The sequence below is a fragment of the Echinops telfairi genome, unplaced genomic scaffold (genome assembly GCF_000313985.2).
Source record: "Echinops telfairi isolate 266 unplaced genomic scaffold, ASM31398v2 ScPeMD7_1;HRSCAF=3_0, whole genome shotgun sequence".
Classification (NCBI taxonomy): Eukaryota; Metazoa; Chordata; class Mammalia; order Afrosoricida; family Tenrecidae; genus Echinops; species Echinops telfairi.
In genome coordinates this window covers 20,995,283-21,011,308 of record NW_022103896.1, presented here as the reverse complement: position 1 = coordinate 21,011,308, position 16,026 = coordinate 20,995,283, and the positions used below count along the sequence as shown (strand labels likewise).

The following is a 16,026-nucleotide window of genomic DNA, read 5'->3' as shown; positions in this document are numbered from 1 at the left end:
ATTTTCTTTCTACTTGAACCCTTGGAATCAGCTCCTCATTTTTTCCCTCCCTCCCTCCCCTCCTCCCTCATGAACTCTTGATAATTTATAAATGATTATTATTTTTTCATGTCTTACACTGACCGATGTCTTCTTTTACCCACTTTTCTGTTGTCCATCTCCCTGGGAGGGGGCTATTGGTAGATCATTGTGATCGGTTCCCTTTTCTAGATAGCTAACAGACATCTTAAGTTCAACATGTCCCTAACTGACTTCCTTCCTCTGCCCTCTCCGTCTCAGCTCCTTCTGCAGTCTTCTCCATTGCATTTGGTAATCAACGCAATCCTTCCCTTTGTCGAGTCCCAAACAGTAGATTCACCAAAGACTCTTCTCTGACTCTCATATTCCATTTCTCGTCTATTCAGAAAACCTGATGGCTCGACTTTCAAATGCAACCAGACATCAATCTGTTTTAGGCACCACCAACACACCAACCCCTATCAGAATACCATCATGTCATGCCTACATCAATCTTTTAGCAGGCTATATTTCTTCTTCTGTCCTAATTTTAAGTCTGTAAAATGTCTTACAAAGTCCCCCACATTCTGATTACCCCATCTCGGTGGCCTCATTGCATATTAATCTTTTCTCAACCTATGGCACTCCTGTCAGTCACCATAGTCACCTCCTTGCTGTGGCTCACACATACCAGCCATGTCCAGCTGTTATTTTGCCTGGGATGTTCTCCCAGACACACACCATGGCTACATCCCTTACTTCCTTTAAACCTTTCTCCAAATATCATCTTTTCAATAAGTCCTCTATAGATTCCCCTGTTTGAAAACACCACATTTTGTCCTCTGCTCCTGGTAATAATCCTTGCTCGATTGTTCCTGTCTTCCTGAAAAGCACCACCCCACGAGCCGCATCATCCTCTGATTTATTTTGTCTATTATTTATTCTCTATCTCTTCCCATTGGTTTGCAACCTCCATCAGGGCAAGCATCTTTATTTCACGGAGGACCCCAATGTTAGAATGGTGCCTAGCACACAACGGCCCTAAAAGAACGACCTGTGCACCAATTGAGAAAACCTGCTGGGTCTGTCATCATTGATCACAACTCCTCGGTCCTCGGAGTGGCAGAAAATTGGTTGAGGTCCCAGTTGTGCTGTTGACATTCCTAAGTTGGAGCGAAGACAGCCTTTCCTATTCGATTTCTCTTAAATTGAGCCAGAAATGCAGAGACAGCTTGACTATAATTCTTAGCAAGATAGCGCAAATCTCTGATCTTCAGGTTTCTTTCTTTCTTTCTTCCTTGAGACAGAGAGTGATCTAATGAAAACATCTTGGCATTTAGAATCATGCGGATCTGGGCTGAAAGGCAGCTCCGACGTTCAATTCACAGTGCCTGGCACGTCTTTCAGTGTGTTTCTCAAAGCACTGCTCATATGACCTACCTTGTAGGCTCTGGAAAGACTAGAAGTGGCTTACTTAAAGTTGTTGCAGAGTGCACACCGTGTGTTCTGAAATTTTAATTTTTGTATCTAAATAGCACTTAGACAACCACTAATGGAAAGGTTGCTAGTTCAAACCACCTAGAGGTGACACTCAGGAGGAGATTAAGTGATCTGCTTCCAGAAGGTCACAGCCCTGAAAATTCTCTGAAACACAGTTCTTTTCTACATACACAGGATGGTCATGAGTCAGAACTTACCTGATGACAACGAATTTTTAGCAGCTTTTGAATGGCATACAGCCCTGGTAGTTATATGTTGGGCTGCTAATGGCATGGTCAGCAGTTTGAAACCACCAGGTACTCCCTGGAGAAAGACAGAGCTCTCTATTCCCATTAAGAGTTACAGTGTTGGAAAATCACAGGACAGTTCTGCCCTGTTCTATAGTGTTGCTACGAGTTGGCATTGACTTAATGGCAGTGAGGGTTTTCTAAGTTTGAACGGCATATGTAAACTCTTCTGGGGCTCGGGGAAGCAGCAGTGCAGTGAACACAGGAATTTTAGGGAATCTAGAGAAATAAAACCATAGAAACTCATATGTGTATAAGACAGAGTTTTATATGAAGGGTAATTGTACATTAAGAAAGCATCCCAACCCAGTCCAGTCCAAGCCCATAAGTCTGATATTTGGCCATATGTCTGACACTGATCTATAAAGTCCTCTTCAGACTCACGCAACACATGCAATGATGCCGAATGCAGGATGATCACAGGCCAGTGGGTAGAAAGTCTTTGGATCCAGTGGCATTGTAAGCATCTCAGTGCTGGCAGAGGCCTCCATGTGTCCTCTCCAGGTCCAGGGTTCTGGCTGCATCAGGCTTGGTCCATGTGGCTTCTCCTCAGGGATGCCTCGCAGGGAGTCTACCTTGTCAGTAGAGAGTACCCAAGAGAGTGAGCAGAGAGACATTCTCTCCCGCCTCCAAGGAGAAAATGCCGAAGTTCCCAGAATTCTCGGGAGAAGGCCACGCCCACACAGAGGCCTCTTGATTGACAGGCCAGACTCCATCCCTTCACTCATAATCCTCTCAAATGGACACCAGATGATGTAACTACCACACTGATTGTGAGCTAAGACTGAAAGTTGATAAGAGAGGCAGAGGATTAAAAAATACCACTGAGAAAATTCAGAAGAAGGGCGGGAAAGAAGGATGAAAGATAAATTAGCCACATTTAGCAAAGGGATGCCCCTTCTTAATTCTTGCTTTGCTGCAACCAGACAAATAGATGTCACCTTTGGTCTTCCATCAAGGGTTGCTAAGAGTTGGAATCGACGGACTGGCAGTAGGTTTGTTTGGGGGTCTGGGCTTCCAGCAATAGATGATGCCATTAGCCTCTCCCTGAACATCAGAGTTAGCGTTTCCCTCTCTCCAGGGACATTCCTGAACAAAGTAGCCTAATTTTGTGCCAAAGATACAGTTCAGACTCTCTAAGCCCCATCCAGATGTGTGGCCTTTACTGCTCCCAAGCTGTGAAGGGGAGGCTTGCGTGCAATGTCGGGAAGATCTGTTGCCTCTCAAATGCACTTGACGGAACATCAGAGTCTCTAACATTAAAGCTCTCAGAGAGGAAAGAAACAACAACAAACAGACATGCACAGTCACCAGCAAACGGATGGCTCTGGTTATCAATGCCTCCTCTCCCTCTCAGCCCATATTGTGCGGCCTGTCGAGAGACATGCTGAGGGAAAGGATCGTGCTGTCCTTTGCGTCTGTGCTGTCTTCGTGCAGCAGGGGAGCCCATCACTCATCTGCACAAATGAGCGCACCCTGTGGGCGAGGCTGTGCGTGCAAGGCACAAAGGCACACTGACACCCTGAGCATGCCCTATTCTGGGCAGCCCCACATGAAAGGCTAGAGGAACGCAGGCTGGACAACGCCCAAATGAAAGCCAAGATGAACCAGAAAGAGGGCTCCTGATAGGATCACCATCTCCACCATAGCTACAAAATCCCCTTTGGAATACAGATTGAGAGTAAAATGCCTTCAGGGCAAAAAGCACCCTTTGCAATAGGAATGGAAGCCCTTCTGTCCCCAGGGCAGCATCTGTTTCCCCACCCCTTGACTCCAGGCTGGCCTCATGGCTTGTTTTGAAGGAAAGTCATTGGCAGAGGTGATGATGGCTCAGGCCTGAGCTGAATCCTAAAGAGCCCTGGAGGGAAGATGCACTCTTTCTCTGGCTTCTCTGCAACTGTGATGAGAATATGCCTGGGTGGCCCACTGGAGACAGTTTTCTGTGGAGCACAGCTGATTCAACTGAGTTGCTCCAGCCAAGGTTCCAGATGTGTGGAAGAGACCGGTCAACCCACATTGAATGCAGGCAGGTGAGTCAGGCCTCCCAAATTAGGTCAGCATGGCCGAGCTGCCTATCAGGCCCACAGGTCAGAGAACAAAAGTCAGGTTTATCACTGTATGCCGCTCAAGGCTTACACAGGGTGGGGGTGGGGTGGGGGTGGGGGGGGTGTAGTTGTTCATAGCCACTAAATTAGTTTTCTAAAAGGACAAACCGATCTGTCTTGGAAGAAGTAAGGCCAGAATTCTCCTTAAAGGGAAGGATGGCAAGACTTCATCTTACATACTTTGGACATATGGTCAGGAGAGCTCAGTCTCTGGAGAAGGACATTATGTTAGGTCAAGCCGAGGGGCAGTGAAAAAGAGGAAGTGCCCTCGATGACATGGATTGACACAGTGGCTGCATACATGAGCTCAGGCATGGGAACAATTGTGACGATAGTACAGGACCGTGCAGTGTTTTGTTCTGCTGTGCATAGAGTTGCTATGGGTCAGAGCCGACTTGATAGCACCTAACAACAACAGCAGCAACAACAACAACAACAACAACAACAACAACGACAACCTTATATAAAACAGAAAGAACCTTATATAAAACAACCTTATACAAAAACAGCCCAGTACTGCGCTGTCTTTGTAATGTTTAAGTTCATTATTGCACTTATTACGTAGTGCTTTTGAAACTAGGGGACTCATCTTCCAGCATCGCTTGGACAGCGTTCGACTGTGATGCATTGAATTTTGTTGACTAACTTTTGGAAGGAGTTTGCCAAGCTTTTCTTCCTATGCTGTCTTGGTCTGGAAGCTCTTCTGAAACCTGTCCATCATGGGTGGACTTGTTGGTATTTGAAATGCCAGGGGCTTAGCTTCCAGCATGACAGTGACCTATGACAAACTAACAGAATGGTGATAATTGTATTGGCTGGGGAGCTTTATTGTGGTGATTGATGCATAATACAATGGATTCCTACCACTCAGTGAGCTTTTCCTACGTATTACACATCATGTTAAGTACTTTCCTTGCATTCTTCCATTTAATCCTCAAAAGCACTGAGGTTGGTACGATTACTGGCTCCATTTTGCAATAAGGAATCTGAAACTCAGAAAGAATAAGGTGATTTACTTCCAAAAGGTTGCAGCCTTGCAAACTCGATGGAGTGAGTATAGTTCAAACTCAAGATCAAGAACTTGGTAAGAATCAGAGGGGGCATTTGAACTAAAGGCTTTGGCTCTCTAAAGGCTGACTTATATTTGTAGGGTTTCAAGCCCACTACCCCAAATCAGGTCTGGGAATGCAGCAGAGTGATTAATGCCATTGCAGAGATATGATTTTTAACACAGCCTGTGGGATGAATTGCTTTAATCTTCCCAACAACCTACAAAGTTGTTATTGCCATTATTACTTCCAGTTTACAGAGAAATAGACTCTCAGAGAGGTTAAATAACTAGTTTAAGGCCACGCCTGGTCTGCAACAATTCCAATTCCAAACTCCATCCTTCATCCATGATATTACCCTGGCTTGATGGACAGAGGAAATGATGATCAGAGGTGTGAACTGTCTTACTATGGTTCCCAGTGTCAGATTGCCTCTATATCTTAAAGCAATTGATAAACTCATATACCTCATCAAAGGCAACCCTGTCTTTATCTTAACTTGGGAATGCCCAGGGCAGAGCTGGGATGGGCACCAGTCACCTGAATCCTAACCCAAAGCAATTTCTACTCTCCTTCTTTTAGAAGAATGCATATTTTCTGTATGGTATATGAGAGCAGTGTTGCACTCTCTGTTCCTCAAGTTCATAACCAGTAGCATGCAAATAAAAACACTTCTTCCGCTCCTCTTACAAAGTTATTGTAAAGATGGAATGAAATATACCCAGGAGGCAATGTTCATTTAGAAGGCTTGACAGAAAAAGAGGGGTCTGAAGGTACCTAAATACGTTGAATCCAGCATGTTGATAATCAAGTGGAAAAGAAAATATAAAGAAATATGCATGCAACCGTATTTAGTTGGGCAAGGAAGGGACGCTGGGCTTCCCCTACAAGTGTTCTTGAGCTAAACATGAAGTCTACACAATGACAGTCCTTGAGAAGCTCCATGTTTACTTGAAGGAAAAATAAAGTGTCCACCCATTCAAGTCACTCAAATGACAAATGAATTCAATGGGGCAACTTTTAGCTCATGCAGACTGGTCAATTCACACAAAATGGCCTAAGAAGCTAAGATTGAAAGAGTTCAAAAATCTCATCCTGTATGTATAATAGGGAAGAGAACAAAATGGAAGTGATGTAAATGGTAAGATTAAAATAAAACACACATTTTTCTTATACACTCATATCTGTTTTTCTAATATGACTAAATTTTACAAAACTAAAGGACATTTTTCCAAGACTAACCTTATGAACACAATTATTATTACTTTCATAAGTTGCTTTTTCAGAACCCATATCCATGTTTGTACGGCAGTATTACTCTCTGAATAAATCACTATGGAACCTGGCTTGCTTACCAATTTAAGTCGTTTTTATTATTCCATGATAATGCAAGAGAAATACAGGGCTTTCTACTCCCATTAAGAGCAGTAGTCCCAGAAGCTCACTGGGGCAGTTCTACCTTGTCCTACAGGGTTGATACAAGTCGGCATTGCCTCAATGGCAGTGAGTGATAACAACATGTGTAATATTCTTGTTGCTATCAAAGAAAGCATGCATACAGGCTTTTAAAATGGCAAATCATACAAAGGGCTCATGGTGAGAAACACCAGCCACTTGACCAATTTCTTCCCTGGCAACTATTTTCTCCCTCAACGAAGAAGACACACAAACCCCTAACTGAAATCCTCGTCTATTCAATCCCGGTTGCAGTTTACAGGGGCAACCTCTTCATTATTTTTCTTTTTGATCTCCTCCCTATGTCAAATTTACAGAATATCTAATTATCCCCGATGAGAATGATAAGGAATCAGCACACCTATGCTAGCTTTCTAGTCTCCTCTTCTCTCCCCACTCTTTGCCCTGACCGCCCAACCTGTAGGTCCACTGGTCAAATTTGTAACCTTACAGAATCTAAGTACATAATTATGACTCTTCAAATAAGGACTCTTCTTTTTGCAAATACTTGTTTGCTTTTTCTTTTTCCCCTCTACTGGTTTCCCTCTTTGAAAGTCCTACCTTCTCCCCTCTATAGTTCTGCTTTTATATTATCAAGGTTAACCACATAACATTTCTGTCTTACAACCCCTATTTAGACTACTGTGCTTGGATTGTTGATTAATTAACAGTTGAAAATATCAACAAGCACCGGTTGCTGTGTTGCTGCTCTATACCCACTGTGGAGACGCTGGACCAATTAGTCTGGCTCGGGTTATTTTCCCTTCTTTGCCTTCCCAGCAGTGCCACATCAGGCCCACTGGGAATTCTAATTAGATTTCTTCTTCTCCTTCTTCCTTTAACCTTTTAATCTGGAAATTTATAAACATTTGGTCTGAGATTAACAAAGAGAAATCTTATTAGTCATTAATAAAATTTACTTAAAAATATTGTTACGGTGCTCTAGAATGGCTAATGGATGCATCTAGACACGCGTGCAATGTGCATTCTAAGGGTGCTCCATTTGCTGCTTCTGGTTTTGCCAAGACCTTAGCTAAATCTTAATCCCTCAGCAGCCTGCTCTCTGGCCTCTGGAGCTGACTGGCCTTCTAGGTGGTCCATGTGATACAGCTGCACCAGGCTGGCAGTGTCATCGACCACATCTCTCTGAATTTGGCCAACCAGCCGGCTACCAGTCTTTTCCTTATTTACAAAATACCAAGCCATCCCACCGAAGTGCCTTGCTGACCCTCATAGGTCCTATTTTCCAAGTTCATCTACATCTTCACACGTCTGCGGATGAACCTTGGTAGACTCTGCGGCATCTGGTTCCAACTGGGCGATGCAGAGTTTAAGGGTGCCAGCATGTCAGTTGAGACTGTACACGTCCTTAAGATTTCCTTCTGTGAAAATTATTTGCATCCAAATTCTATGACGTTCCTTTGGGAAATAAATTTGGATCATTTGGTTCTGCTTTGCATAGTGTGCCACTGGGTTCTCTGAATGACGATAAGATGTTCCTGGTGGGATACATTATCCGATAGATCCGTCAACACATATTTGGTTGTTTCTGTTCCTTCCAAAATATCATCTTCAGCTAACACATCCTTTATTGGTGTGTGCTTTTCTAGAACGGGGCATTTTCAATTGTATTTTAGCCGCTTCGATGGCCTGCCTGGAGTCTCTCCCAAATCTTCCTGGGCTATCAGCTTGTTGGTTGGGACCTTCAGTTCTTGCACAGCTGGCTTGAAATCTCCTGGAAATTCAAACCTGTCACCTTGATGAGTCTGCTTTGGACTTCCTCATGGATTTCCTCATTTCCTACAGTCCTCATAAATGTAGGCTTCTTTATCCCGGGCTTAGCAGATTCTGCCGCCTTGGAGGTAAACCTGTCCTGCAGAGCCTGCAGCTGGGCCAGGGGCCGGAACTGGGTTTGGAACCTCAAGCAGACAAGCTCTGCCCTCTGAGAACCGGTCAAGAAGCCCCCGTGACACGGGAGACCCGAGGGTCGCCATCATATCCGAGTAGTTCCTTAAATTCATGCTATATTTTCGTTTTCTCCATATTTGACACAAACATATTTATACTGGTTAGGCTCTTTGAACTATACTATTCTGTTTGCTTTTCTCTCTCTTGTATTATTAGCATCATGTTTTCACGAATTTTAATTATATTCCCTCGTTTTTCAGATTCCTGTCATTCTTTATGATTGACTCCTGCTCGCCTCTGGGCCGCCTGCACAGGAATCACTTTGTACTTGCTTAGATCATTCTCCTGGACTGGATGGAGCAATGGTCTCCTGGATTCTTAGCTTTCTTGTTTCTTTTTCATTTACACCTTCTTTTTTGCCAGAATACATTCACAAGTGACTTTCTTTGGAAGGGCTCATGGGAGGTAAACATTTCCAGTCTCTACATATCAGAAAAAGGCCTTTATTCTAAGACCACCTTTGGTTGACAATGTGATGAAATGTAGTATGTACAGTTGAAGAAAAAAATCCCCCCAAAGTTTTGAAGGCATGGTATCATTAGTTTTCTACCTTTAAATAGTGTTGGAGAAGAAGTTCAAGGTAGTTTAATTTCTATTTCTTTTCTGGTGACTTGTATCTTTCTCACTAGGAGGTCTCAGGCTCTTCTCCCTGCTGCCACCCCAGCAGCTTTTATGGGCACTCCATTTACATATCATACAATTTTATAGTTTAATCATTCAGTCTTATCAAGGGGCATTGCACAGTCACCACTACATAAATCTTCGAGCGTTCTTCTTTTCCTCCTTGATGTTCTGACATTTCCGGAGAACGAGCTTGAAGGCAGGTCCTCTTTCACTCCTTTCTGACAGGTGCTCCATTAACCCCTTTGAATTTAAACACAGCCTTCGAGAATTTCCTGAATGATGACTTTTAAAGTAAAATCTCTGTTTACTCTGTTTTCTTCCATAGAATTCCTGTTATTAAGTACTAGACTCTCAGAATTGAATATCCACACTAAAAAATATTTACTCAGATCTCTCTCTCTTGCTTTTATATAAGGGGTCAGAAAACTAAGGCCGGTGGGCCAAATTCATCCCATTGTTTGATTTTGAACAGCCTGCGAGCTAATAGATTTTGTAATGGTCAAAAAGGAGGATTATTTCATGCCACATGAACATTCTGGGAAACTCAACTTCCTATGCCCACAAGTAGAGTTTCCTTGGAGCACAGCTATGCCCATTCCTGTATGGAAGGTCCACAACTCCTTTCATGTAATAAGAGCAGACACGAGTCCACACAGTCTGGAAAGAAAGCCAAAAACCTTTACTCTCGAACAGTTTACAGAAAGGGTTTCCCTGGTCTACACAGTCGAAGAGTTTTCTCAATTTAACCTGCTAAACCTTTTACTGCACATTAAAGCCTGTTTGAATTTTCATTTTCAAGCACTGTCTTGTTCTGTTCTCAGATATGTTCTACTTGAAAGCATCCAGAACTTATTTTTAATGTTCGCACGATTGTTTTGAGACCCTCTGGTATTTCTCAGAAATTCTCTTTGTGCATCAATTACTTTTCAGAGTTTGGGAGCTAAGAAAAGGGAGGCAAAGAAGCCACAGCTTGCACAAAAGGAGAGGAGTTTCAAGTTCACTATCTGAACTTGAATATAGTGAAGGTTCTACCCCCAGAGTCACTTCAGTCATTCATTCAGAATATTGAACGGACACTTGCTCAGTGGCCAGCACTGGGACAGAGTTTCGGTGCCGACTTTTACAGAAGGCGACTTTCCTTCATGGTGCCCTTTCTAGTGAGAGGTGTGAGCCAAGTGTGACCAAGGAAGCTAAGTACTAGAGGCTGCGTGACCTCATGAGCAGGCAGTTGGCTTGCCACTGCTCCAGTGGAAGTCCTTGGATCTTGCCTTCGCCATACACGAGCGATGAGTCAGAACGGACTCAATGGCAGTGAGAGATTTGAGAGCTATGTTAGTTACTACGAGGGTTGCCGTGACTTGGAATTGACTTGATAGAGGCGGATGGGAGGATGGAAGATGTGTTCATCTTATCCAGGAGGCTCAATCTCCGTAAGACATTGCTTTGCCAAACTCTGCCACTGAGTTGATTCTGACTCACACTGACCCTATAGGACAGGTAGAATGGTCCCTGTAGGTTTCTCAGACTGTAACTCTTTATGGAGGAGCCCTGGTGGGATAGAGGTTACATGTTGGGCTGCAATCCATCTAGTTGGCAGTTTGAAACGACCAGCCACTCTGCTTGAGAAAGACTGGGCTTTCCCCCATACACAGGAGCAGTCTCGGAAACCCACCCACAGGGCTCCTTATGCGTCAGCATTGCCTCCGTGGCAGTGAGCTTGTTTTCTTTGTGTGGACTCTTTATGGGAGTGGATAGCTCTTCTTTCTCCCAGAGAGCAGCTGGTGGCTTGAACTACTGAGCTAGCGGTTAGCAGCCCAATGCATCACTACTACACTACCAAGGTTCGTCATCATCGAGGGCATGGGAATAATAAAATATTTATCTCATAGGCTGGTTATGAGGAGATGATTAGAAATACACATGAAAGGAAAGTTGTGTTTGGTTGAAAAGCATTCGAAATTGAATGTTTCTAAAATGATTGTAATTTTATTATCACTATTACTGTTACTTCCACTACTGTTAGTGCTACTACCATTCTTACTCCCAGTGAAGAAGTGTGAGTGACTTAGAAGTTGGGTTTCAGCTTTGTGCTAGAAACATTCGTTTACAGGTCCTTAATAAACAGCATTCATCATTCCCCAGGGGCTGGATTTCTCTAAGTATACTGGGAGGCGACACGGCAGAGGAGTTGACGCGTGCCATTTTATAACAGTTTTACACAAGGCAGTGTGGAGAGATGAGAAAGGTGGCATCCTGTCCAGGTCATTTAATGGACCCAGGCAAGAAGTTGGCACAGTGTCTGCAACAGAGAATTCACCTTACTCTGATGGGTCATGAATACTCACTGGAAACTCTAGCGCCTTGGCCATGAGGGCGAAAGAAGGAAAACACGGTCTTTTCTCAGAACACGCCTTGGGTCTTTGACCCATGTCTTGGGTCTGTGAGGCTGACTGACTTTCTCCAAGGAGGATCATTCCAGCCCCGCTATAGAAATATATGACTCTCCGGGAGTGAGGCTCCAGATTGGGGCTCAGGCATGACATCTGTGGGAGTGAAATCTGGGGTTCTGTGGAAGTGCTTAGGAAATGTCCTAAAGCACAGCCCCCCCCCTCAGCACTCACCCCCGAGACTTCAGATGACTGAGAAAGGACACAGGAATGGACGCCACCCGTGCAATTTTCCCACTTAACTAAAATCACATTTCCCCACAAAGCAGCGTCTGAACAAACACCTCTTCCATATTTTCACTCTTTTAGCCTCCTGTTTATTCCCTTTTCATAGGCTCCCCTTTTCGTGTTTAATTCCAGTTCCAGTTCCTTCTTGTACATCCCCAGGATGTTAAATTTAACACCCTCAACCTCTGGCCGTTGCACATTCTCAGCAACTGCAGAAGGAGGCCGGGGGTTCAAAGGTATCCTCTGCATTGCCTGACCTCTTTGATTTGAAAGCACATTAATTTAATAATAAAACTATCTAGGCTACACATTTGATATTCAGACCAGAGAGAATCGAGGGCAACACATTTTTTCTGATCCTTTAGAGAAAAGCCCAGACAAGGATTCCAAACCAATTTTCTGTTGATTCTCTGTTCCTCCATGACATCGTTTTTCTATACCTTTCGCACATCAGCAGAGCCCCTCAGAGCCATTTGGGATTATTGATTATGAAGCCGCAAAACCCTTTCACACTGCACGCTGGGCAATGCCAAGTTTTTTCTCAGCCACCCTCTGGATCTTATTATTTCTACTCATCAAATGTATTTTATTCAACAATTCTTTTCAGAGTCAAACTAGTTTTCAAGCTCCTGTTACTCACTGAAAAGTGGCCGTATAAAAAGTTTAAATGTGAAGATTTAATGTGCCTGACACACTTAATTTCATGCTGCTTGCCCCATTGTTCAAAGCAAACTAGCAGTTTATTAGTATCCAGTTATACATACATATACACTCGCACACACACATACATATATATACCCCCCATGTACATACACACACATATGAGGAGGCTTTAAAAAGTTTATTGGAAAATGGAATTAAAAGATAATGAACACGATGTTATTTACCTCCTCTGGCTCAATTTTCAGCCAAATCATAGAGGCCCAGAAAGGGATGAATAACCACAGGGAGGTACACACACCTTAGCCTCATCAACCAGGTGAGATCAAACAGGCAGCGTTTGCCCACAGACAGCATTCAGAAGGGTGAGCAAAGAAGGGAGGATTGGATAGGGAGAAATGGGCTGTGGGGATTATAAACAAAGGATGTTACACTGTGAGGACTATAATCAAAGGGGTGACACAAAATGCATTTGGACTGCTCAATGGAAAATTGGTCTGCTCTGTAATTTATAATAAAAAAATAGTGGAATGTAAAAAAATGATAATAGGATTTTTCCATTAACTTTTTGAGGCTCTCCCATATTTTCTCTCTCTCTCTCTCTCTCTCTCTCTCTTTCTCTCACACACACACACACACACACACCTTTCATTTTATGGAGGTGCTCAATACATGACTCCAGTTTTTAGAATATTAATTATTTTAAGAATTCATTACACAGGGAACAAGTGCCACACAGTAATTCACAGTCTGCCACACCACCCTTTTCGTTGTGACCTGCAAGCTTTTGATTTCCTGGGTTAACACATTCAGCAGCACTTGTACATTTTAATTTAATTTCTACTTAAGACGACTGTCCTTCCAGATGACGAAGGACTAGACAGCACTGAATGCCGAGAACTCGTCTCTGCATATTAAATGCAAATGATTTAAATGCTGCTTGAAACAAGCAACCATTATTATAACTATTTGTGCCAGGTGCATACAAAGATTTTAGATGTGCAGCCTGAGTGACGCCTGTTAAATTTCCTGAATTCTAAAAGAAGAAAACCACCATGAATTTTAGATATCAGGTGGAAAGCGGATGATTGGGAAGGTTGTTCTATAAAATAAGCCAAGGGTTTACTGATTCATGAAATATTTAATCAATTACTTGCAACGTTCCTTTGGAAACATTGCTCAGAAAGGCAGACGAATACCTGCTTGTGTGCTAGTGTGAGACACGGACATTGTTGTGGTTGAGTGGGCTCTGACTCTGAGGGACTCTGCGAAACACAGTCCAGTCCTCCTGCTCCTGGACGGTCTCCCTCTTTTTCGATGATGCGCTGCTTTACCAAGCATGATGTCCTTCTCAAGAGACTGGTCCTTTCTGATAACATGTGCAAAGTGTATTAGAGTCTCATTATCCTAGCTTTTAAAGAGCATTCTGATGTGTCTCTGCCAAGACATATTTGGTCTTTCTTCTGACAGTCCATGGTATATTCGGGATCCACAATTCAAATCCGGCAGTAGTTTGGTCTTCCTTATTCACTGTCCAACTTTCAATTGCATATGATGATTGACAATACCATGGCTTGAAATCATTCTACCTTAGCCTTCAAAGTTACATTTTTGCTTTTGGACACTTTAAAAAAGCCTTTGGCAGCAGATTTTCCCAGTGCAAAACATTGTTTGATTTTTTTAAAATGGGATTTTTTTTGGCATCTACTTCACACATCCTATAATTTAATTGCTCAATCATATTAAGATTTGTGCTGGAAGAAAGTTGTATGATTTATTGGTGCTATACTGCACCCTGATTGTCTCATCTCTTCCCTGTGACCCTTCTGTAAGGGAATGTCCAATTGTCTACAGATGGGCATTGGATCTCCACTCTACAACCACCCACCCCTCATTCACATTGATATGATCTTTTTGTTCTGGGTCTTTGAAACTTTCCTCCCTCACACCCCCCACTATCATGACCTCAATTCTACCTTACAAATCTGACTAGACCAGAACATGTACACTGCTACAGATAAGAGTTAGGAACACAGGAAGTCGAGGACAGATAATCCCCTCAGGACCAACCAATATTGAGAATAGAGATACCAGGAGTGTAAGGGGTAAGGGGAAGGTGGGGGGAGAAAGGGGGAATCGATTACAATGATTGTCATATAACCCATTCCTAGGGGGATGGACAACAGAAAAGTGGGTGAAGGGTGACAGCAGTTGGTGGAAGACATCGGTGGGGGGTAGGAATTTATAAATTATCAAGGGTTTGTGAGGGAGGGAGTATGCAGGAAAGGGCTCAAGTAGAAAGAAAATGTTTTGAAAATGATGATGGCAACATGTACAAATGTGCTTGACACATGGATGCATGTATGGATGGTGGTAAGAGCTCTAAGAGTCCCCAATAAAATGATTAATAAAAAAAAGATCTTCACAATCACCACCACAATAAATTTCAGGGCAATTTCTTCTTGTACTCATTGTTGTAAGCGCCCCATTTTTCCCTCCTCCTCCCCTGCTTGCCCCTAGGCAATTATCAATCCAGTTATCCTCTCTATAGGTTGCTACTTCCATAAGCATTGTCACAGTGGGGACAATTGCCTTGAAGAAAACAGAGGCAGGTGAGGAAAAAGCAGAGACCAGGAGAAGGGTGAAAAGGAGGGGCAGTAGTAAGGAGATGTTTATGGGTTTGCTATCACTAGTAGTCACGGAAATGAAAACTCTGGAATAAGCTTGAAATATTTTGAATACAATGAACATATCTAAGCTTCAGGACAAGAAAAAAAATAATGATATACAGCATTGATTTTATGAAAAATAAAATATAAATGGATTTTCTAGTAATAAAAACAGCTTCCAATCTGCTCTAAATTCTAATACAATATTGCTCCTCATACACATCCCATCCCCATTACTCCTTTTCTTTTCTGAATTTACTCTACCTTATATGGTCCTAGAACCACACTCCAAGGTCCCTGAGTGGTGCAAATTATTTGTATCTGACTACTAACAGAAAGGTTGGCACTTCCCATCCACCCAGAGGCACTGTGAGTGAAAAGCCTACTTTTCTGCTTCTGTAAAATCACAGCCACTAAAATCTCTGGGCCCATTCTAGTCTGTACACAAATGCAACATGAATTGAAATCAGCTTTTTTTTTTCCTTAATTCAATTTTCCATGAACATTAAAAAAAATACTTTTCTTTGGACATAATCCACATATCATACAATTCAGTAGTTCAATCATGGAATCAGCTTGATAGCAACAAGGTGCTGGTGTGGTTTTTCATAACCATACACCACATTGGATTACTTGCTGGATTCGGTATAAAAACAAAGCAACCATCAACAATCCCACCATGAAAGGGAGGGAGGATTGATTTATTCGATCCAATTTATTTATTCACTTGTTCAGCATTTATCAAGCACTTACTCCATGCCAGGCACTATACTTTCTGTTGGGAGTTTCATAGTTTTATGTCAAGAGTCACACAAGAGAAGGAAGGAGGAGAAGAAACCTAATTAGGTGACAGGAGTGTATGACAAGGGACATTGAATGAGGAAGACCTAAGAAGAATCCTTGCATTTTAATTAAGGTGCCGGGGAAGAATATTGAATGGATCACCGACTGCCAAAAGAACAAATAAATCTGCCTTGAACGAAGTACATCTAGAGGAAAATACAACTTTCCTTTAGTTCCTAAATGTTTCCTCCCCG

General features: G+C 42.8%; 1 protein-coding gene and 1 pseudogene across 2 annotated transcripts in view; both read right to left on the bottom strand.

Annotated features, from left to right (window-relative positions):
* SAMD12 (sterile alpha motif domain containing 12) overlaps positions 1-16,026 on the bottom strand; it is a 487,288-nt gene that overhangs the window by 318,876 nt on the left and 152,386 nt on the right. The gene's annotated exons all lie outside the window — the stretch shown is intronic.
* LOC105979228 lies at positions 7,326-11,354 on the bottom strand (annotated as a pseudogene).